Source organism: Chlorocebus sabaeus, chromosome 11 (assembly GCF_047675955.1).
Source record: "Chlorocebus sabaeus isolate Y175 chromosome 11, mChlSab1.0.hap1, whole genome shotgun sequence".
In the NCBI taxonomy this organism is placed as follows: domain Eukaryota; kingdom Metazoa; phylum Chordata; class Mammalia; order Primates; family Cercopithecidae; genus Chlorocebus; species Chlorocebus sabaeus.
This window is the reverse complement of record NC_132914.1, coordinates 102,763,784-102,789,368: the sequence shown is the minus strand read 5'-3', so window position 1 is coordinate 102,789,368 and position 25,585 is coordinate 102,763,784.

The window sequence follows — 25,585 nt, the reverse complement described above, 5'->3', positions numbered from 1 at the left end:
CCCTCCCCAACTCCTCACCATCCCTCACCCCTAAACACTCCATCCATCACTCCACACCACATATCTTCCGGGCTTCTTAGCATATAAACTCTTCCTTCAGAAGCAGGGTACTGAGGTCACTTACAATACACTGACAGGCTGTTATAAATAATGTTGAAATCCTCATTGTCCCATTGTCTCAGGCCAGGGCCTTGTTAGTTCGGTTTTGCAAAAGTTTGCCAAGTATCCAAGTGTCTAGCAGGAGGAAGGGGCTTACTCACTCCCTTGCAGACATTTCTACCTGTCAAAGCCAGAGAACAATATAGCTATAGAGTTGTCACAAGGTATATGGGACTGTGTGTCTGTGTGAGTATAGAAAAGTGAATGTGTGTCTGCACAAGCCCAAATGTCTGCATCTGTCATGCCCATCTCTTTGACAACCCCTGTGTGTCTCAGTTTCCAGCTAAGGATCAACTGCTAGGTTTTTGTGAATTAGCAAGGAGCCAGAGGGAAGAAACGATTGCCACAGAATGCCTATTAGCAAGGGGCTTGGAGGGACAATCTGGTGAAGGGGGTTAGGGGACTTGAGAATGTGTTTGCCCAATACCTCAGAAATCATTAAGGAAGAGGGACAGGCACAGTGGCTCATGCCTGTAATCCCAGCATTTTGGTAGGCTGAGGCAAGCAGATCACTTGAGGCCAGGAGTTCGAGACCAGCCTGGGAAACATGGGGAAACCCTGTGTCTAGTAAAAATACAAAAGTTAGTTGGTCATGGTGGTGCAGACGCCTATACTCCCAGTTACACAGAAGGCAGAGGTACAAGAATTGCTTGAACCCAGGAGGCAAGAGGTTGCAGTGAGCTGAGATCATGCCACTACATTCCAGCCTGGGAGGAGACAGAGTGAAAATTTGGGATTCTAGAGATTTGGGGACAACCTAAAGCTTCTTAATGCCACATTGGCCCTTGGCAGTGCCATGGCCTGTGAGACACTTTCTAGGGTCATTACATGCTCTCACTCCTAAGGTTTCCCTGTGCAAATGTGATGCACCATCCTCACTTGCTCCTTGTAATTGGGTGCGTCTGTGTGCTTTTTGCCGTCTCTCAACTCCTAACACTTTATTCATGCCATTCCTATAGATCTTAGGTATGGATAAGACTTTCAGAGCAGTAATGGGTCTTGAGTCACCTCCATAACCCAGCACCCAGCAGAGCCTGGCACAGGGTAGAAGCTCAGGAAATGCTGGGTATGGAAGAGATACATTTGGCTGTCTAGAGTGTACAGATTCTCTCCTAATTAACAACACACCATTTTAGACTCTCCCCAGAGGCTCTACAGTGAATCATCTGATAGTTCCTGTTGAAAGCTTTGGCTGAACTATTAACGCTCCATAGAGGGGAGAAAATCAAACAAACATCTTATCAGGGTTTCTCAAGCATTTCCACCCTAAGAGGAGAGGAGGTGAAATCGTGTTCCATACAGGAGTTTCCGGACATAGCCTAAAGCATTCCCTAACCCACTACCCCACAGAATCACCACTTAAAGAGCTGACATCTCATTTTACCCTTGACTTTGTTGAGAGACAATAAAACAACCAGTAATACATGGAATGTCTGCATATTAAAAGAAATCACTGGTATTGTGCACATCATCCATTATGAAGTCCAGTGCCCCCTTTTCTTTTGCTATAGGCAAACTCATAAAGAGATGAAGCGAATCCACATGGTCTGGGAATGGAAGGAAAACCCTACATGCTTAGCCCAGCAGAAGTCAAGGAGGCCCCTGCTGTTCTCAAAGCCAGGGAGCATGGCCAGAAAATAGACAAGGGCAATACATGATCTGTGCAGCTGCAGAAACAGGTAAGAATACCACCAACCCAGAGAAAGGAAAGAGGGCTTCCTGGAGAAAGTGACAACTAAGCTGAGAACATGAAGATTGTATAGGAGTTCCCTAAAGCAGGAAGGGGGAGTATTAAAAGTCTCACACAAAGGAAATAGCATGGGAAAAAGCGAGAATGAGCATTATCCATTTGGAAAAAAGGAAAGTAGTTCATTACGTCTGAAACACAGAATATAAGGGGGGAGGGATGAAAGATGAGGAACATTGAAAAAGTTTTTAGCCAAGAGCAACAAGATGACATTGAAGGGCTTCAATAGGGGAAGTACTTAGCCAGATAGACATTTTCAAGAAACTTCTCTGGCAACAATATGGATAACAGATGGTGGATGGGTGGGGCAGAGGGCATTTGGAGAGACCTAGGAAGATGCAGTTGCTGTACTGGAGATGAGGTTGTAGTGGCTATGATGGTAGAGAGGGGATAAAGAGACTCAGGTGGATCTGAAAAATATTTTAGAGGTAGAATGAGTGGGACTTCGTGAATGGTTGGGTGTGGGATTGAGAGGAAGGAGTCAAGGCCAGCTCTCAGCTTGTAATACTGGCAACAATACATTCGCTGGGTCATGACTTACTGTGGGTTGGGTCCCCATGCACTCTCAAGGATAGTGCTTACACAGGGGTTCTTCCTACACAGTGGGCCAAGCCTAATCTATCTCATCAGGTCTGTTTCAGCTGCCACATATCTGCCACTGGATGGATAAACTAATGGGCTTCTTTTGCAGATCTCTCTTGGCTTTGTGGGAGGAGATGATAGAAACCTGCTTAGGCTTCCAGGTCTGTCTTGTACCCCAGCACAGCTAGCCAGAAAATCCTGCAAATGGTGGCAGAAATGGGGGCCAGTATGGAGAGGAAGGAGATGTGAGGTGCTTGTCCAACTATCAGTAGAGTAGCATTTTGTTGCCATTCAGTGCTTAACCCTGGGGAATCAGGATCTCTCCATGGGGAATCCAAGAGGCACGAAGGAGTGAATGATGAAGACCAGGTTCCTAAGCCTTATTCTAAGCTCTTGTCTTTGTAACTCTAACACTGGCACATGGTAAACTCTAACATTAGCACATTGCTGGAATAAGCAGTGAAGAAGGAAAGGTAAATACCCTTAAGCCACAGCAGAAAGATCTTCCCCAGTTTTCCATTCAATCCTAAGAAGGGTTCCTACCCAGGGCCATTTTGAGCAGAGTCCCTCTTGCAGCCTGCCAGAGAAAGTTCTAATTACATGGCTCCGTGGCATCTATCTCTACAGCAGAATTCCTGATGAAGCCCCCAGGACTACATTCCTTGGATCCAATCCAAGCTCTTAGGAAAACTGGCACTTGGGGCAACCACTTAAAACTAGGAAGGCTGAGGGAGAAGCAGGTGGAAAGAAGAAGCACTGATTTGAAAGTCGACCACTGTGCCACACAACCCCAGAGGGCACTGTCTACACTATATCTGTGTGAGAAGAGCCCTTGGGTGTTGTGCGGTACTGCCAGCCCAGGTGGAGAGTCAAGCAACCTGGTCCCACCCCTAAAGGTTGGACCTGACTGCATCATTCCCCACACATACCACAAAACCTCAAGCCTTGCATTTATGAGTCCAGCATACTTGATTCCTTTCACAAGTTCCAAATACCACCAATGTCCCATGCCTAAGACAATACACTGTTTCCCAGGCTTGAATTCACAACACTTATGTGATGTGTAATGAGAGGAAAAGTCCACAAGGAAAAAACAAATGTCAAAACTGAAGAGCCCAGGTAGCTTAATACCTAGGTGATGCGTCGATAGGAGCAGCAAACCACCACGGCACACATTTACCTAGGTAACAAACTTGCACATCCTGCACATGTGCCCCAGAACTTTAAAAAATAGAATAAAATAAAATAAAAACTAAAGAGCCCAGGCTTGACAAAGAAGCCAGAGAAAACCAGTACAATGGCTGAGGACGTTTCCTGAAATACAAATGCACTCTGCTCCCCACCACATAGTCATAAACACTGCCAGACCCAGGGCTTGGATGGCTCATCCCATCCCTCCCATAGTTAATGACTGTGTCCTCTGCTGAGTCTGCCAGGCCCCTACATGGCTCCTCCACTCCCCACCCAGTGCTCCTTAATGACAAGCCCAGGCATCCTGGGCCCCTTTCCAGCCAGAGGGCCACATTGTTGACATTTACCTCTGGACCACTCAATGACACGATTATAGCAGAAACAAAGAAAGCATACTTGTAGTAAACTTTGAACCAAAAAGGATAAATTATTAAAAAGTTGGGTTTCTCTCCAGTGGCCTTGGCAGAAAGAAGCAAAAAGAAGGAGATATTCATGCATGGGCTTCAGCATCTTTAATTCCCTCCCTGTCCTCTCGCAGCTACGGACTGAATGGTGTCTCCCACAAAATTCATGCATTGAATCCCTAACCTCCAATGTGTTGGTATTTGAAGATGGGGCCTTTGGGAGGTGATTAGGTCATGATGGTGGAGCCTAAGAGACATGAGAGAGATTATTTCTCTCTCAACACTACATGAGGACGTAAAAATAAGGCAGCATCTTTAAACCAGCAAGCGAGCCCTCAACAGACACCAAATTTACCAGCACCTTGATCTTGGACTTTCCAACCTCCAGACTGTGAGAAATAAATGTTTGATTTTTTTTTTTTTTAAGCCATGCAGTCTATGGTATTTTGTTAAAGCAGCCCAAACTAACTATGACTCCCAACTCAGCCTGCTGGCCCATGGACCTGATGACTGTTCCCATCCCCCAGATTCCCAGGAGTTCCCACATGCAGCCCCTATCTGAAGGACTCTAAGGCAAGAGAATTTTGAAACAAGTTGTAGGGGAATTGAATAAAAAAGACAGTCCAAGAAGAAAGGCTGGAGTGAAGCTGTTGCATAGCTTATAGGTGCCGGTTAACAAGATTGGGCACCAATAGGTGTTATCTCCCCAGCAGAATGTTCACTCTGAGAAAAAAAGAACCATTCACTGTCTCATTCTCTGCAAAAACCCCAGTGCCCTGGTCAGGGTCTGGCACTATTTGTCAAATGAATGAGTAAATGAGTGAATGAATCTCTTTCGATCTCTATTGCAACCTTATAGAGGGTTGTTATACAGACTTGACAGATGAGAACACTGAGATTCTAGAGGTCAAGTAAATCCCAGGCAGAAAGTTGCAGACTTTGGACACAGATCTGACTCTGTAGACACGTAGGGAAGATGCAGATCATTGTCAATATAATTCCACGAACTAGATCAATCAAGAAGAAAGCTCTTTTTCTTCAAAATGCTCAGGACACTTTGAGCTTGCTTTTCTTAGATTATACTTCAAATATCTACTCTATTATATTTGTAGCAATGTGAATCTCTTACTCTCTTTTTTGTCCCATCATTTTACATGCGATGTAGCACAGTGATAGTATTTATTACACTTCACTGCAATTATTTTCTAATGCCTCATTAGGCCATGAATTCCTTGAAGGCATTTTGTTTATCTCAACGTCTCCAGCACCTAGTAAAGTCTTCACAAATGTCCACTGCATGGATGGATGGATGGATGGATGGATGGATGGATGGATGGATGGATAAATATGTAAAACATCTTGCATTTTAAAATACTTTCATTTTCATTATCTCATGTAATCTTCATGTTATTTGATGAATTACTGTTATTATTAACATTAAGTACAAAAAATCCACTTAGAGGGAGAACAGTCTTTTGCAGGAAAATGCTTTGAGGTACTTGAGATAGTTGAGAAGCATGACAGCAGGAATGTTGACGCAGACAGCTTTAGGAAGGGGAATCTTTGTTACCTTGGGCAAGAGGCAAGGGGATGAATTTTCTGAGACCAGTGAAGAGTAGAGAAGATAGAGGATAAAGTAAGAGGATGCACAGATAGACAAGGACTTAGACTTGGGAAGGTGAGGAGCCGGGGAGACTTCTCATGGTGGAGTGGAAAAAGGATATTTTATACATGGTCTAATACCTTCTATCCTTCTGAAGCTGATCAAATGTCTGCCTTGTAAACCTCTCATCTCTCTTTCTCCTGTCAAAACCAAAACCACATTAACATCAAAAACAATACACAAAGGCACTGTGGTCAATTCTACTAACCTTACCCTTGCTTCTTTACAAGTAGAACCCTCAAAAGGAACTGGGCTTCATGTGGGTTGACATGGTACAGAGCAGAGACTGCACTTGGAAACTGGAGAAGATTCAGACATTTGGAGTATGTTTATGGGCTTTGGAAGGAGAGGGGATAGGTCTGAACTTCTTTTCCCAGTATCTCACTGAAATGGAGGCCCTATTATCCATCTATTGTATACTCCGTGAAGAAACTGAGGCCCGGAGAGATTAAGTGCCTCGCCCAAGGTCACACAATTAGCAGTTGACAGAAATAGAACATAATTAAATTCAGGATACTTGGCTTTAAATCCCTTGCTTTGCTTGCATCTTGATACAATTTCACAAAGATTACTGTCGCCATCAAAGGGGTGGGACATGAAGTTGGAATTATATTCAGGGAGCTTGTGTTTTAGACAAGATGAGCCAAGATTCAGCTCCCTGTTCTCCCTCATCACAGCAGACCCAGTTGCAGCTTTCCTGACTATTATCTATAGACCCTGGAGAAAAGCAGTAAAATTCCAAACCCACAGTCCCCTTGGTACAAGCGGTATGTGTCCCCAGAGCCCTCTAATGCTAGCTCTAACCTCAAAGAAATGGGAAGAAGGGGATGCCAGAAGGTTCGTCTGTGGCTTTGCAGACTCCTCCCCAAGCGGGCCCAGAGTATGGCCAGTTGAGCAAACTTGGCGAACAGAGGCCTTCATTACATGTGTCAGAGGCACTCACACACATAGGCTTTATTAGGGACAGGCCCTGGGCGAGAGCAGCCTGGGATAGCATAGGAGAATGTTTACCCACCTGTCTACCCATCTTCTCAACACCTGGGACTCACACTAGACAGAGCACAGGCCATGCTCAAGGAAGTGGCCAAGGAACTGCAGACATCCAGTCTGCCTTCTGCCTGGCCCAGTCGTTACCATGTAATAACTGGCTGGCTAGGCCTCAGGAGATGAGCTGCTAAAATTCTGCCCAGACTCTGCCAGCGCCTTCCCAATGATCCTCCAGCTCCAACAGCACACACAGTAGGTGCCGTGTTCAGCAAGTTCTTTGAAAGACTGATGAATGAATGAATCCATTCGGCTCCAACATGGAGTGATTTAGGAATTCTCATTCCTCCCATCCAATCCTCTTTCTCCAGAAGGTGTCTGAAATGAGGTGACTCCTCGTTAAGACTTAAATATCTCTTAACTGGGGAAACACTAAAAAAATTTTTTTAAAGAAGTAACTTACAATTGGAATGTCACTCAATCTTTATTAAGGACCTACTGTATGCCAAGTTATATATACCATCTATAATTCTCACTGTAGCCCTACAAAGTGGGTTTCATAAATGTAGTCAAAAAGAATCAGATTGCAGTTGAGGGGAAGGTTTTTAAACCCATGGACCTTCTGGCTCAAAACCCTTGCTTGGTCCACCATATCATGCAGTATTTAAGGGAAGATTTGATGTGGACCGAGAAAAGGAGAATCTTTGTTTGCTATAGGTTTACAAGGTGACAGGGACACCATCTAGAAGGGAAAAAGATGAAAAGCTAGACTCCAAGGCACTGTTCACTTTCAACTCCTGTTGAGAGTTCAGGGGGCCCTGCAACTTGAGGAAAATTGCATCGCTTTTTCTACTAATTCTAACCAAAGAGTATTCAATTATGATGTGGACCACAAACCACAAGAGTATGAGCAGTTCCTGTGATGTTGCATGATAGAAATCATAGCTTTTTTTTTATCACTTTAGAGTTGGCAGAGCATCTCAACTGTCTTTGCTCCTCATCCCCCATCCCTTCCCGCTTGCTCCCACCACTGTAGCCACATCGGCCATTGACTGTTCAAGCTTGTCTTGGGCTTTTGCAGGCCTGCATGGAATGCTCTTTTCCCTACTGTCCTCTGCCTCCCCGATTCAAGTCATTTGAGTCTTTGCTCAACTGTTGTTTCCTTAAACAGATCTTCTCTGACCTTCTCCCACCCATCCCCTCAACACATACGGGTCATTCTCCATATCCCTACCACCATCTCCTCCCATTTCACATACATGATGAAATAAGGGTACACTTGATGATGTGACTGCAAATCAAGTCAGAGTATCCTAAATATGAGTGTGCAGTGACTTCTCCGTCCATCATTCACCAGTACTCAATATTCATCATAAATACAGATCGCTCTCTTTTAATAGTGGGTCAGCTGAGTTCTTCTTGCAAATTCTTCGGTCCTTTTCATAAAGTTCCAGGTGGAAGAATTCCTTCAGGATTATATCCTTCAGGATATAGGCCTATACATACCACAAGGATATAGTGGGTGCTGTTCTTTTTCTCATTTTCACTTGCATATCCTTCCCCTGGTCAGTTTGAGCATCGCTAGCCTTGAGAAGAGATGGGACTGAGAAAACAAAAACCAGGCGATGTGTAACATTTTTAATTTCCAAAATAGTGTCTTGAGATTCAAAAAGGAAAGTGTTAGGGCAGAAAAGTGCAGAGTGTAAGCTATAGCCATAAAACTGGAAAGAGCACGGGAGGAAAGACAAGCTCACTCCTGTGTCAGGGTCGCCTGGCCTGGCAGGGGAACAACTAGACCAGAGGTATAGCATTACGGGAGATGGGAATTGGACGGGGAGTACTGGAATGAAGAGGGCCAAAGCTGGCTTAAATAGGGAGAGTGGGGAAGCCAAAGGAATCTGCTGGTCAGTGCCTGGGAGGCTTCCAACCAGTGCCTGCAGGTTATAGTCTACCCCACATAAATGAGCACTCCAAGTCAACTGAGTAAAGAAGCCAGTTTAGCTATATATATCTGTATATCACCTGTGACTTGCCCATAGATCCCACAGAAGAAAGTCATCTGCTGTGACTTGAGATTTATCTGAGCCCCATCAAACTCTCCTTGTAGCATACCCCTATTTTCTAAGTGACCCGAGACACTTATAAACCTCACAGGAACCAAGGGTAAGATGGGAGAGAAAGTCCCTGAAATGGGCTCTAATAAAAGCTAGGCAATGGGGAAATCCACTCCTGTTAAAATGCAGAAAATGCTCAAGTCACCCTATCTATTATAGTCAAGATTTTGGTATCCAGAGTGAGCATTACCAAATCTGCAGTGCTCCTGGTTACATCTTGACACCACTGTGTCACACACTGTGCATGCCCAAGATGCATGCATGGATCTACTATGAACATACAACGTGAAGGCCAGTTGGCCTGGGCTGGTAAAGGAAGCTTGGTCCTCTCAGCCTCTCTGAAATCTCTGCCTTTTACAACTATCCAGTCAACCAAGTGTTCTTGGATGCCTACTGGGTGTCCAGTTGCTGAGGATACAGAAATAAGCAAACTACAGCCCCTGTCCTCAAGGATGGAGACAGTATAGGCACCTTCACAGAGCTCACAGTCCTCCACCAATAGCCATGTTTTGGGCTCCATGTTAAGAGCCTGACATAGGACATGTCACTTAATCCTTAAACTATTCCAGTGAGAAACTGAGCCTCAGAGAGTGTCAGTAATTTGCTCAAGGTCACGTAACTGGAGTGATGATAAACTCATGGAGAAGTGGTTCGACCTTGTTCTTGCCAGAGGAGACATAAAGAATTAAAAAGTCATTTTCTCCTTTTCGGAAACAATACCCAAGGAAAAAATTAACATAACTTCTGTTTTTGTATGATTGATTTGGTTTGGTGTTTTTCTTTCTTTTCTTGTCTTTGTTTCTTTTTCTTTCCCTCAGGGGAGGGGAGGGGGCTTTCACCTGTAAGGTGAAGTGTGGTGAGGTGCAGTGTCTCACCCGTAATCCCAGCAGTTTGGGAGGCTGAGGTGGGAGGACCACTGGAAGCCAGGAGTTTGAGACAAGCCCGGGCAACATAGTGAGACCCCATCTCTAAAGCAAATAAATTAGCCAGGTGTGGTGGCACGTGCCTATAGACCCGGCTACCCAGGAGGCTGAGGTGGGAGGACCGCTTGAGCCCAGGAGGTGGAGGCTGCAGTGAACGAAGACTGCACCACTGCATTCCAGCATGGGCAACAGAGCAAGATCCTGTCCTCAAATAAAAAATAAATAATATGTAATTTTAAAAAAGAAAGACAGAGGAGAGGTGACCCAAACTGAGATGTTACGTGTTTTCTTTGAGATTGGGGAAGAAACCATGGTTTAAAAGTCTCTGATGGTGGAGACCTAAGGCACCAGATAGTGGATAATGAGGCTTGGGTCTAAGGATAACACAAGGTCACAAGCTGTGGGAGCCTCTTCCCAGAACCCCCTGGCCCAGGGTTGGGATAGAGGAAGATGAGGAGCCCCCTTCAAAATGGTACTTTGCAGGCCATGAGCAATTATTTCTTCATAGTGGACCCAAGGCCAGGAAGGTGTCTTTAGATCTTGCTGAATTACCTAATTCCCAGGGCTTCCTTATGTCCCCAAAAAAGAAAGAAAGAACCCCTCACTCCCCCCGCTGCCCCATCAAAAAAGACATAACTAAGAATAGGTCGCCTGCCAGCCCTGGCAGGTGGAGAACCAAGCCAGATTTATTTGCTTTAGAAAAATAAAGAAAACGTGATGCTGCTCACACCCAAGTGTCTCAGAGCAAATCCGCACAGGTTCCAGCTGGTGCTGGGAATTTCACGCACCCAACCTCCCTCAAAAGAACACAGGGCTTTGCGGGCCTCTGCCCCATTAAAGAACGACTCTTTCCCCACTAAAACCATCACTTCTGGCTCGGCGTTGATGAAGGCACAACGCAGCTGGCGAAAGTACAATAATTAACTCGAGCGCTCCTGAAAGATGATCACAATAATTTATATTTCTCCACCGCCCTCCATCCCCCCACGAGCTTTCCAGATTTTATGGCCATGACTCACCTCCGCTACTGCTGTGGGACAGCTCCAAGGGAGCGGGCTCACTCGTACCACGCCGCAGTTTAGGCAGAACATTAAAAAAAAAAAAAAAACACCCAGCTAATTACAAGTGAAACGCTCCCTGTCACGAGCAGGCCAGCTGACTTCATGCCTGGGCGGCAGAACGCAGAACTGCGATAAAACTCCCAAGTTGGTCCTTATATTTTTTAAAAGTCAGATTGCTCAGCCATGATCTCACAGCCCTGCACCCCAGCCAGTGGCCCTGAGCCAGTCTTTGAAATATGACCTCAGACAGGGCTGGTGACGGAGTGGCCCTTTCTGGCAGGGTTCATCTTAAGTCAGTTTTCCTATAAGGCCTCGTCCTTCTCGGGCTGCCTGGGAAGGCCCGTGTGCCCTCCCCATACTCCCCAGCACCAACTACTTGCTTGACCCAATGGCGAGGCCACCGACGGTCCCGTGGCAGCGCCACACTTTCTCCCGGCAATCCACCCTTCTCTCTACTCCTGCACATTTCTGTCTGTACTAGACACTTGGCTCTTAGCCACGCTCACTCCTGTAGTGCGATTCAACCCCATTCAATCAGCAAATGTCTACTTGGAGGCACCATAGCATCGTGGCTGAGAACACAGCATTGGAATTAAGAAATAATATGGCTTTGTATTCCACATCTCTCCATTACTAGCTGCGTGAACGTGGGCAAGTAATTTAATCTGAGCCTCATTTTCTCATTTGTAAAGAGGAGGAAAATGACATGTACCCCACATGGCTCTTAATGTAGGAATCAGTGCATGACATGACGGTGAAGGCGGCAAATTGTAGATTACACCCTACCAACAACAATGACGGTCTTCTGGGTGGGATGGACATCCATATAAGAATCCTTCACCTTTCAAAGGAGTGCGGTGGTTCAGTGATCCAGATGATTAATGTTTTCTGAGGCTTCCAGGCTTTAGGGTCCTGAAATTCCTTTGGAAGACATTCTGGGGACTCTTTCTTATCTGTACATGACCAAAATGTTCCATGAAGATAATGTAAGAAAGAAGAGAGAGTCCCAGCATCAGCACATACTCTCAAACTATATCATTTTCCTCTGGGAGTTAATAGAGAGGGTGCTGCAATCCGGCTTCCCAGATTCTCCCAGCTCAGTCTGACTAGATTTATAAGAAGTCAGGGGTCTGCCTGGTATGGAAGACCAACCAACCACTAGATTTGTAGCCAGGAACTCTGGATTTAAGTCCCAGCTCTGCCACTTTCTAACTGTGTGATCTTCAAGAAGTCATTCACCCTCTGAGAGTCCCATCTCCTTTCTCTGTATGCAAAGTCTATCATCCATGCTCACTGGGAGGATCATATGTAAAAATGGAAGAAAGAGCACATTATGTAATACTAAGTAAGAGAAACAAACTGTTTGGTAGCACGTACTCCCCTGCAAAGTAATCACCACCTGCCTCAGTGTCTCAATTTAAGTCAACAATTGCCGTGCTAGGCATCGAGCCAGAGGAACTAAAAGCAAGGATTTTAGCACTCTTTCCCCAAGTATCTCTCAGACAGGATGAGAAATCTATCCCAGATGCCATCTGGGTTCCCCCAAGGCACGCTGCAAAAGAAATGGCATTGAACTCACCGGAAACTATACTCTTCACCTTTCATGAGAACCAAGCCTTCTCCACAGTCCCTGCAGGCAGCTGACAGGTGGGCTCTTCATGTTTCTTTGGCCCACCCACTCCTGGGTCACCTGGAATGCCACCAACCCATGAGTCAATGCCTTCTCTGGTTCTACAGAAATTCTTCTTGCTTCAAGAATTTTATCTTTACTGAAGATTTGGAGAATCCCAGGAAGAAGGAACATTATGTGGGACACATCATATGTTGCCATCTTCTTTGTTGCTTCTCCATCCCCTGCCACTCAAGTGCAGCCACAGACACCCACTTGGGTTGTGTCAAGTGTCCTCATCTCAGCTCTCCTGGGCTCAGCATCTGCTGCTGGAGAGAACTCACGTTCTCAACAAACATGGGTGAAATTCTCATGTCAGGGTCTAAAAAAGTAAAGCTCCCTCAGAAATATCACAAAACAATCTAGAACTCCTAGAGCATCAATCTGAATGTAAGTATCACACAAAAGGTGTAAGATCAGGGCTACAAATGTGCAGAGGTGAGATCGAGTTCCCAGTTGATTGTGGCATCAGGTACTACTTCTTAACCGGGCCTTGAGGAGCAGGGCAAAGGCAGCATCCTCAACAGCTGGAACAGCATGAGCAAAGGCTCAGAGACAGGGAGACACCAGATCAGTTCAGGGAGCAGTGAGTGGACAAGCTGGCTGCTGTCTGGCAGATGGAAGCTATGAAGGTAGAGAGGGCCAGTAGCAGAGAGCTCAAAATGCCAGCAAGAGGGGCTCGCACTATTTTCTCCTGGGTTTCTTCTATTTTTCAGCTGGATCTCTGAGTATGCCAGATGGAGTGTGAAGAGGAGAAGCAGGAGTCAGAGATACTGGTGAGGAATACACCAACCACCCCGAAATGCAAAGTGAGGACCTAGAACTGGAAGCGGGGCAAGAGTAAAGGAAAGAAAATGATGGGAGTTGGAGAAAACAAAACACAGGACCTGGGAGACCTGACTTCTGAGCAGAGGAATAGGATAAGAAAAAGGAAAATCAAAGGCAAACCTGGGGTTTCAAGCCTAAGTAGGGAGCAAAATGTGGACATTGGGAAGGTATCAGTTCGGGGAGAGAAAAGATGAATCCTGATCTGTGGCAGTAGGAAGGCTGGAGAGAACCTTTCTCCCGCATCCTCCACTGACTCCTAAAGGCCTATGCTTAGGACCTCGATCAAGACCAAAACCAGTGGCCAAGACTCCCTTGAAGCTGACCAGGTGGCCAGGGCCACGGATCCAATGCGTCTTGTGGATCCCCTGAGGCCGATCCTGGCTTTGGTGCTAATGAGTACTCGGTCCATCACCCTCTTGTCATAGAAGATGGATCATTCCATTTTGTCCTCCACAACCCTTTGGAGTGCCATTCTCACCTTCCCTGCCTTGCCCAGAAGGGAAGTGAGACTATGAAAGTCAATACATTGTAGGTCACACACCCGCAAGCAGCGCCCAGCTCAAACGCAGGCCCTGGGAGACCACATTCACACCACTGCACACAAAGCACACAGTGGGTAAAGTCCAAGGGCAAAAGGAGTGAAACCTGAGGCTGGTCCAGAGTTGAAAAGCCTCAGTGTAATTGCTGCCCAGAAATCATTAAGTTTGTGTTGACTTCTTATGATGCTTAGGTAAGGCTCTGGACCAGGCAAAGAAGTATTAGCAGAGATCTGTGTCCACAAAGCACTTGCAACTCACAGAAACAAACACTAGCATGATAAGTACATGATTCTCTTGTTTTATTTTTTTCATATCGTGTATCGCTAACCTAATCTGTCCTATTTAGCTGTTTGTATGTTTATTGTGTCTTTCCCCATTGGGAACAAATGGCAGATTGCTAATAAATCCCCAATGTCCGCAAAAGTGCCTGACTCCTAACAATCATGCACACCCACATCCTTGTCTCAGGCTCTGCATCCAGGGAACCAGATCTAAACCAGACTCCAATGCCAAGTCAGCCAAGGGATCTGCCCCATCAATGTCCAGACCTCAGTCTCGGGTCTTGCCACTTCAGGGTGAGAAAAAAAAAATCCCATGTGCTGAGAGACACAGGAGAGACTAGTGGGCATTTAGTAAATATGTGCTGAATGAATGACAAGAAGTTTTGTCAGGCAGGAAAGTGGAAGAGAAGCTGAGAAAAGCAAGAGACAACTGCAGGCTAAGACTTCCCAGAGAGGAGGAGTAGGAAGAATTTGATAGCCAAGAAGTAAGAGGTAGAGTAAAGGTGCCTCTGGGAGGAGAGCACCACTTCACTTCTCCTTTTCCCCACCCATTCCCTACCAGGACTGCACTCAGTCCCTTCTCATCCACCCTATTCCACCTACAAAGGGGAGAAACGCTTATGATAGATGAGATGGAGCATTCACTGGGCATGTCTAAAAGGCCAGGAATAAATAGTGGGTGGCTCTTCATCTCTCTTGCTTCCATAGTTGCTGGGGGCCTAAGGACATACTCTCCTCCATCTCTGGGCTGTTGGTTTTCTTATGAACCTGAGTCCAACTCCATCACAGAAAGTCATCTTTCTTTCTGTTTGACACTCTCCGTCCCATTTTGATATACTTTTATACAAGCCTGTGACTCTCTCCACCGGAGGAGCTCCAGCAAATCTGGGTCAAGTAGTGCAGACCATTCCAGCACTGTGGCAAGCGTCTGCTGCTGTAGTCGCTCCTGCTTCTCTCAGCGCATGGGATCTTTCCTCACCCTGCCTGAAGTGGCAAGACCCGAGACTGAGGTCTGGACATCGATGGGGCAGATCCCTTGGCTGACTTGGCACTGGAGTCTGGTTTCGATCTGGTTCCCTGGATGCAGAGCCTGAGACAAGGATGTGGGTGTGCATGATTTATTGTGGAAGTGAGGAAAGCAGGACAGGAGAGGGAGGAACTAGGCCAAGATGTGGTCCCAGCTGGGGTCCAGCTTAAGCCTGATCACACAGGGAGCTCCAGGGCATGGCTTGTACGGCCTGGCTTGCATGGCTTATATGACATGGCAAAGTTGGTCCGACTTTGAAACAAGGGGTGTTCTCTCATATCTCCTATTGATTAGTCATTGGATGCAGGATGCAGGGGACAGTTGCGAGGGGCATGTATGTTTCCAGTGAAGTGACTCCTATTGCTGAAGAAGTCCGGTGGGTGAAATCTCTAGAGAAGGCAGCAGCTGTGAGTTTTTAGTAGGCCCCACTCAGAGCAGCAGGAGTGTGGGGGCACTAGCCCAGTAACAGGGTCTGGGTGGGGATGTCACCAGCACCCTCCCCAGACTCCTTCAGGACCACTTAGCTTAAGAAAAGGAAATCTCCGTGAGGTAGAGCCTGGATCTGCTGTAGTTTACAGGACGGTTTGGAGTTAGGTCTCAGCTAATAATTCAAGGTTGCTTTGTCTTGCTTTGTTCCATAGACATTTATGTCCATAGAGACCTCTCCTGGATGCACTCGAATACACGTGAACCCTTGGCCTCACCTGCTTAGTCTCATCCCCACCTTTGGCACCATTAGAAGCACCTCCTTTTGCAAACATCACTTCTCTGAGAGATAAGCCTAAAGAAGACAAAAGGACAAATATGTTCTCTACTCCTTATGAAATCCATTTTCATAAGGCTGGAGTAGAAGTGGAATGGACTTGACAGGTTTTTCTCTGGGAGCCTTTTCCAGAATAGACCCTAAGCATGGGGACATGTGGAGACCTCAATTACAATGAAAAAAAAAAGTACCAAATATTTTCATTTGGGGAGGTTGATTTTTAAGTGAAAACTTCTTAACCTTTCAGCTAAACTCCATAAATTGATTGCAAATGCCCCATTCGAAAAAACACAAAAACCTATGGAGGGAACTGGCACATATTTTTATCCCCAGTATGCCATTTCAGCCACCCTGTCAGGTCATGTCCGTCCAAATACGGAGAAAAAGAAATACAGCATCTTTGAAAAGAAAGCTGAGAAGGCAAAGGGGGCCTGGGGAAAAAGGGGTGAGGTAGAGGAAGGAAACGGGGGAAAATTACAAGTGACAGGAGTTTCCAAAGAAAGAGATTAAGACAACAGAATTCTGTGCAGGAGCGGGTGGGACATAGGGGCAAGGGAGAGGTGGGGAAGCCGAGGTGGCATGTGGGAAGTAGGACGTGGGTACCTGGAGAAGGGAAGAGGACCTCACCTGGAGGGAGGGAGTTCTGACAAAGATTATGCTGCCGCTCCAGGGGTTCAAATGTAAATTGCAGGTTGGTGTTGAGAGCAAAGGAGGCCATGTGGTGGCTCACGCCTGCAATCCCAGCACTTTGGGAGGCTGAGGTGGGCAGGTCACTTGAGGTCAGGAGTTCGAGACCAACCTGGGCAACATGGTGAAACCCCATCTCGACTAAAGATACAAAAATTAGCCAGGCGTGGTGGTGGGCACCCATAATCCCAGCTATTCCAGAGGCTGAGGCAGGAGAATCACTTGAACCCGGGAGGCAGAGGTTGTGGTGAGCTGAAATCATGCCACTGCACTCCAGCCTGGGCAACAGAGTGAGACCCTGTCTCCAAAAAAAAAAAAAAAAGTAAGTGAGGGAAAAGGGCATTTCAGAGGCTCTGATTTTTGTGGAATGCCTGGTGGTGAGAGAAATGCCTGGAAATGAGCGGGGGAGCTGAAGACAGCTTCAGTCGCTGCGCTCTTTCCTGAGCCCTGATCTGTGAGTCAGATTTCTAGCTCAGGCAGAGATGGGTTGATCCCTCTCCCATGGAGGGGGTTGTCTAAGTGCTCCCCTGGCCACAAGCAGCCCCCTGGCTCTTGTCCCCAGCACGCCTTGACACTGGGCTCCTGGGACAGCAAGACCAGCTCCAAGGTCCACCTGCTGGAGCACTTCTTGGCCTGGCCTGGCCTGGCAAGGCAGAACATTCTAGTGAAAAATCCTCAGGGCCAGCCTCTGAGCTGGGGGAAAGATGGGCTGGCTGCCAAACCTAGCAACGCTGCACACAGATTCCCCCACGTAGCCAGACTTCTAGACACATTATCCTCTAGTTCACCTCATTCATTTATTCGTTTACTTCATTATTCATTCAACAAATAGAGCAGAGTCTGCTGCATAACTCAGGCTCTGGAGTCAGGCAAAGCTGTGTTTGCACTGTGGCTGTACCACTTTCTAGCTCTGTGTCCTTGGACAATTACGCAACCTCTCTGTCTCAGTTTTCTCACCTGTTGCAGAGACATAATCATAAAATTATCTCAATGTGTTGTTGTGAAGATTAAATGAGGTAGGGGATTCTGCTCAGAACCGGAGCAGAGCAAATACTTTGTAAATGGTCACTTTTGTTATTATCGCCATTACTACTGTCATTAATTTCAAAAGTGTGAAGGTAGAGGAGGCTTCTTCCTCACTCATGATGATTCCTTCTATGTGGGAGAGGTCCCACTTCACTCCTGGTTCCTCTCTGTCCCCTGACTTACTCCCCCCAGGGGAGAAGTGGTTTTCTTATTCTGATAAATCTGGAAGGAGAAACTGGGTATGTGCGGCCCAACTGCTCTCTTTTCTCATTCTCTTGGGAGTGAGGCTGCTATCAAGGAGTACGTTCTGCTGCCCCTCCATACATGTCCCACAAAGGCCTGTCCAGAGCTGCTGTGATTGGGAGGTAATATTTTTAGGTTGGGTATTCGATATCAAGAAATCTACCAGTGCACAGATATAAGCTCCATTTTCCAGCACCCACTTTATCAGTAACAAAACGGATGCTCCATTTCCGTCTCCATCTGCCAAGTCTTTTGTTTTACTTTATGAACAGTTCAGAACTCTAGTGAAAAAAAAGAGGTGCTATTTATTGGGTGCCCTCTCAAATTCCACCAATTATAAATAATTATATGCATAAAAACAGCGGAGATATGACCACCTGGGTTCAATGAAACAGTTCAAAGGAAGAATTGAATTCAAATCCACAGATTTTTTTTTCTTCCCTTGAATCCCACTAGGATCCCCATCAACATTCCAAATGCTTGATGATCCTGTGATTTCTAACAGAAATTTACAGTTTCATTATGTAAAAGACAAAAAAGGGCTCCTTGCCCACTTACTCTTCTTGACCTGTGCCCCTCCCTGGAGCCAAGGTTAGCAGTTTTCATGAGTACTGCTTACTTTTTGTTTAGATCATCCTTTCCTATTGAATTCCAGATCCTTATCCAGGCCCTCATGCAGGAAAAGGCTTCTTTTATGTGGGTTTTTGTGTTTTTTTTAATGGGCTTCAAGGGCTGAGCTACCTTTGGTAAACTAAGTCTTTGGCTCCCTGGTGATCATGAAAAGTTTCATTCGTGTAGGCTGACTCTTGTTTGGAAATGGTGATTGCATGAAGCAGAGATTCTGAGATTAGGGGGGCCAGAGCATTCCAGCTCAATAAATCAATCCCTTTTTAATTGTGTCCCTGTCAGCCAACATTCTTCCAGAGACAAGAGGGAAGGGAGCTTGTTAGCAGAGCGATTCCTCACTCCCCTTTGTGTGCTGATCTCATTGTAAATTAGATGCAGCAGCAGCAAGGAGAGCTGTGCTGCACCTCCCAGCTCTGTCCCAGTCACAAGAAAGAAGCCACTAGATCATCAATATGCTTGACACCAATTCGGAACTTTTGAGAAATTTCAACCTGGGTGTCCATCTTTGCGTAGAAAACCAAGTTCTAACCCCATTTGGTGAAACTGACCGGCTCACCCTGCATATTTTTAATCCCTTTAAGTTAAAGATCATTAAATCATCAGTTACATTTTCCAAGTTGCCTCCAAAAGCTGTTAAGCAATACAGTTTCTATTAGGCATCTAAACTTAGCTTTCCTCGTCGGTGTTCACAGCTCTGTTGTTCTTCTGGAAAGGGGTTGACAGTAGATTTACCCTCACAAGATGAATGAAATCCCCTGTTATTCACAGAACCAAGACATCTGGGCAATGTTTGTTTTTAAATGTGAATGATCTAGAACCTCCATCTGCTACTCAAATTTTAACATATATGCAAATCCCTGGGAATCCTGTGACCACATAGATTCTAATTCAAGATTTCTGAGTGAGGGGCGCAACAGTCCGCATTCCTCACAAGCCCTCAGGTGATGCCAATGCTGCCAGTCCATAGACGAGACTCTGAGTAGTAAGGATCTCGAATCCATTTATACTTTCACCTGAATAAGGTTCAAAATCCGTAACATTGTCTCCTTTGTCCCGGTTCTGTAGTCTCACAGACCTGGACAAGTTACTTAAACCCCATAAGCCTACTTTCTTCACTGTATCTCATGAAACAATGCATGAAAGTACTTATAATAGTGCCTCACACAGAGTAGGCACTTAGCAAATGTTACCATTTAACAGTATCAGAATCAGTATCACCTAGATCAGGAGAAGCTGCAGCCTGCAGCCAAATCTGTCCTGCCACCTGTCTTTGGAAATCATTTTATCAGAACATGGCCATGCTTGCTGATTTCCACATTGTCTCTGGTGGCTTTTGCACTACAACGGCAGAGTTGAGAAGCTGCAACAGAGACCTCATGGAGCCCACGGCCTAACAGACTTGCTACCTGGCCTCTCACAGAAAAAGTGTGCCAACCTTTGATCTATATCGCTTATTCAACAAGAAAAATAACTATTAAGCACCTATTGTGTACTGGGCCCTGGAGATAATAAAAAGTTCCTTCCCCTGAAAGATCTCAGCATCTAATAAATATTTAATTAATCCATGTGATATCCCCAACACACTCTACGGGCTCCCATCTTTAAAACGAAGATCATTACAGCACCCATTTCAGAGCGTTACCACGTGAGCTTATTGAGTTAATGAAAGTTAAATTCTTAGGATGATACCTAGAACATAATAAGTGTTCAGTAAATATTAGCCTTTATTATCATTATCCTTATAGGTGTTTTGATGCAAATTTTACACCCACAAGAGAGGTTTATTACTGCTCTTAATAGATGTAGAAATTGTTAGCAGGCAGAATCCTGTTCTTATTAATCTGAGGCTGTCCCATGTAGTCACACCACAGATACCTCCTCATCATCTTCTCCTCAGTCTTCTCTGGCAGTCTGGCTCAGGACAGTCCTTAAGTTCAATACAGTAATAATAAAAAAAATCACCAGTAGCTAATGCTTTCTGAGAGGCAGGTACAGGCACATGTGGAATATATTATTACAATAAATCACAAGCTATGAGGTAGGCAACTGCTGTTTTCTGCACACACCGATATGGAAACAAAGGCTTCTATAGTCCTTGTAACACAGTTGATGAGTGATAGAGCCAGGATTTGAACCTAGTTGTATGTGAAGAATGGTCTTACTTCAAGACCCACAACACAACCCCTGTACTCTGCTGCAAACATCAGAAAGTGAGTGAGCTGGCAATAAACATCTAAGGTATCCTTGCAAAGGGCAGGTATTATTCCAATGCTGAGCAACAAATTTCACACCCACATGAATTGGCAAAAACTTTCCCAGGCCTTTGGTTTGTTGGCAGCAGGTAAGGCAGTCACACAATTGCATTGGCATCTGCTGCCAGGGGTGCAAACCACAAACCAAAGGCAAAGAATGGTCAAAGCTATTCAACAGATGGAGTGGGTTCATGCTTTGGGCTTTAATCCTGGTTGATGAACATACCTTTACCTAAAGCCTTAGTACTGGGCCTGGCCCTGGCCCTGTAAAGTGGTAGCTGTACACATTTTATATAAGGTGATATGACGGGGAGCTTTGAAATCAGAGACCAGGGCTCAAACCCCAGCTCCAGTCATTACTAGCTGTGGTTCCTTGAAGCAAGTTCTTCCAAAAGGGGACTCAATTCCTTTTCTGGACAATGCAGCCCATGACAGTGCTAACTTTGTAGAATCACTGTGAAGATCAGTTGACATAAGGAATGCCACATGTGTAGCAGGTACGGTACCACCAAGTTAAGCAAACAGTAAGTATCATTTGTTTTTATTTTTATGACCCCACCCCAGTCCCAGGGTCTGGTAGGTCTCTACTAAATGTTAGTTCCTTTCCCTTCTGTTTTTCCTGATATAAACCTGACTGCAGACATATCCAACAAGTTCTCCCAACCTTAAATCAACCCTTCACATATTTTTAATGAATTGCTTCCTCAAGCTCAATTTTATGGAAAGAGAAAGTAGATTTCTTCTAAGAGTGAGTGGATTTAAAATATGTCATTGCATGTAACATAATTGCTTGAGTCATCTTTTCTCCATTGCCTTCCATTTTCATTCAGACATGCTCTATTTTCATTGCTGATTGATCTGTATCCAGCCAGCAAATCTTTATTGAGCACCTACTGTGTGCTCAGTATTGTTGTCAGTGCCAAGATATAGAATCAAATAAGGCAGACAGCAGGTCACTCCCATGAAGGTGATGTTCTAATGGGAAGAGACAAATAAAAAGCATGTGAACAAGGGATCATGTAACTTCTCATTTTGCACTAAAGCAAATAAAGCAGGATTGTGTGAAAGCACTGTGGGTAAGAGGGGAATCAACTTCAGATTGTGTGGTCATGGAGTCCCTGAATGACGGGAGAGACAAGGCAGGCGAAGGTGGGAAAGAATATTCTAGGTAAGCAGAATGGCCAGTGCAAAGAGTGCAGAGTGGAGAAGAACCTGGCCTTTCCAGAAACATACAGACGTCCAGGTGACCAGAGCAAAGGAGGAGATTCGGCTGGACAGGGCTAAAAAGTGAGGGGCAGAGGCCTGGTCAAAGAAGTTCACATGAGCTACGGGAAGGAGCATGAATCTTTTCCAGGAGTAACGAGAAGCCATGCGAAGGTTTAAAGTAGGGAAGGAATGTGATCTGCTTTTACTTTTATAGCAATCACTTTGGTTGTATGTGGAGAATCAGCTGGAAGAGGCTGAACGGAAGCAGAGAGACCAGTTAGAAGGCCACTAACTGGTCTCACTACAGGCGAGAGGAGATGGTGACATGGACAATGGCAACAGATAGAAGCAGACAGATTCTGGATATACATTCCAAGTCAAACTGACTTGCCTAGTTGAATGAGATTAAAGAGAGAAAGATAATCTTTCACTGGCAGCAGGCCTTAATGTTTGTACCAATAAGATGTTTGATCAAGACTTTGATCTGGTCCCTGACAGCATCCGTTAACTCTGATCTTGACCTGAGTTAAGGACCTTAGTAAAACCAATTTTAAGTGCTCAGTGGTCACATTAGCAGCAGTGGCCTAAAGGGTAAATATGTATATCTAGAGATATTTATAGACACCAGTACACCTAAATGCCACTCAAGACAGGTGCCAGTCAAGTCTCCCAGTTGCTTCTCCATCCTGAGAAGCCCGTCTGGCTGGAGGCAGCTCTTTTTGCCACTGATACAACAGAAAGAGCAAAAAGTTGGAGCCCAGAGGGGCCTGAGTTTTCACCTGAGAGCTCCCCACCTGGCAGCTGCAGGATCGCTGTCCAGGTGCTTAATTTCACTGAGCCTCAGGCTCTGATCTACAACGCAGGGGCCTCCAGAGGTAATGAATAGATCCCGCCCGGCACATCATTATTGCTGTGTAAACTCTCACAACATCTCACATCTTTGCTCTTAGTAACCAGTGGTTTGGTTCACTTTCCTGCATTTTCTCAGAGCTGCCACTCCCTGAGGCAGGTTTTGCTCAGTACGATAAGTGTCCTAGCCACCACATCCCTCCCACTTGATTTGCTGTGTTAGTCTGGGTCCTCCAAGAAGCAGTCATTAAGGCAGGATTAAATGTGTAAGGATTCTATTAGGGAAAATGCCTGTGAGAGAAAATGGGAAGAGAACCTGAAAAGGCTGGGAGCTATCAGATCACATTGCAGGTCTGGCCTTGAGTGAATGGGAAAGGGAAGAAGGGTGAGTAGAAACGTTCTAGAGTTCCAAGCTATCTAAGAAGATTTTGACAAGGTCATCGGAGTCCTCAAGGCAAAGTCGACCATTAGAGGAGTCTCATGTCTTATGACTACTCTGCATTCTCTCTACCAGCCCTTTCTCTCTTCATGTCCTTCCTGTCCAACATAGACCCTGAATTAGTCCATCCTCACACTGCTATGAGGACATACCAGAGACTGGGTAATTTATAAAGGAAAGAGATTTAATTGACTCACAGTTTCACATGGCTGGGGAGGCCTTAGGAAACTTATAATCATGGCAGCAGGGGAAGCAAACATGTCCTTCTTCACATGGCAGCAGGGAAAAGAAGAATGAATATCCAGAGAATGGGGAAGCCCCTTGTAAAAACATCAGATCTCATGAGAACCAACTCACTCTCACAAGAACAGGATGGAGGAAACCACCCCCCTGATTCAATTGTCTCCACCTGGTCCCTCCAACAACACGTGGGGATTATGGGAACTATAATCCAAGATGAGATTTGGGTGGGGGCACAGTCAAACCATATCAGACCCCATGGTCCATCACTGGACACAGGCACTGGCTGGGACCTGTTTTTGTGAGGCACAACTTTGGCACAAAAACTATGATGGATTTCAGAGCCCAGCAGCAGAGCCCTCAGTCAATGACACACTATGCAATCAGGGATCTGTGAGGAGCATTCTCACTGCTGTCATGCTTGCTGGATCCATAACCGAGGACTCTACTGGTTAAAAAAAATTGAAGAAATCATGCAGTAGATAACAGTGTTAGGGAGCTGCAAAATGCCAGACATCGTACCATGTTCCCATCCTCCAGGACCCTTCTCTTGAGGTCCCGACTCCCTCTCTACAGTGGCTTCTCTCCTACACTTTTAGAGTTTATGAGGAGCTTTTGTTCTTCTCTCACAACTTGGTCCATAAAGTGGGAACTGCCTCAAACACTGTGGGTCACTCAGTCATTCTCTTCAGCTCCTCTGTTGTGCCTCCTCAGGGCAGGAGTGGTGACCTAATGCCATGGTGATCCGGGCAGAACCTTTCATCCACTGAGCTTCATTAACCAGGGGTGGGTCTCTGCATGAAGAGGCAGGCCTGGAGGCCACCACTCCCCTGCAATGGATGAGGCGTGGGGCAGGGTGGTTTCCTCTAAGATGCCACTGATGGGTCTAGACTGGCTTTGCAGATTTAACTCACCTCATAAGGGATGAGTCTAGGCAGTTGACTTGGAAGAGCAGAAGTAGAAAGTCCAAGTTGAGCTTCTGCTGTAAGCCATATTCTCCAATCCAACTCCAGGTAATAAAAGTGGAATCTGAACCCTTATTTATCACTCATTTCTATTTCTCAGATTGATTAGAATCAATTGGAAGAAAGAAGTATGATTAACTGGCACCTCTGGCACCTCAAATCTCAATGATGTCACACCTGAGATACTTGGATTATTGACCAAGGATAGTTTCTGTTGACACCAGTGTTTGTGTGATGGGATGCATCAACACTTCTTGAGCCTCTTCTCTAGTCTCAACTCCAAGTGGCTTTCCAAGTGGGCCTTTTTCATCCGTGGTCATGATTACTCTCTCTCAGCCTTTTGCACCACTTGCAGTCACTTGCGTGCCCTTCCCCTGCAAGCTTACAGCCTTAGAAATGCCAGGAAGAAAAAGGTTCCAATAGATCCTGCCTTCTTCTCCTCAGCCACGTACAGCTCCTCCCCACAGTACGGTTAGGCATTCACACACAAGAATTGTAGTTATTAGTTTGTAAAGTTTCCACCCTATCAGGGAGATCAACCTACAGTTCTCTGGTTCATGGAAGATTTGGCACATAGTGCTGAGTCCTTCCTCCCCTAAGCTTTGCCACCATCCTAGGTGACTATTACATGCATGAGGATAAACCACCACACCTTTTGACCTTGGTCTTTACCTTCCTTCATGCATTCCTGTCCCAATTATGCATTCCTGTGGCCACGCCTGGACCTTGACTTCAGGAAGCACATCTCCACCTCTGAAGTCTTAAAATCAAACATCTTAGTTTCTCCCCAAAGCCTCACATTTCAGAAGGTATTCATAAGTGGGGCACAGACCCCTTGAATGATAACTTCCTGGGGTGTTCCTTAAATATGCCTATCCTAGACCCCACTAGACCCCACCTCAGACTTACTGAGTTAGACTCACTAAAGAGGTACTCAGGAATATGCCTTTTTAGCAAGCCCCTAGATGATTCTTACGTCTGGTTGAGTTTGAGAACTAAGTTCAGCCAGGTGGGGTGCTACCCTCATCACACTTGTCCCTCAAATGCACAGAGCCCTCGCGTCCTTGGCTCCTCTGCTTTCTCTCTACCAGCTCCTCCTCAATTCACTTTCTTCCT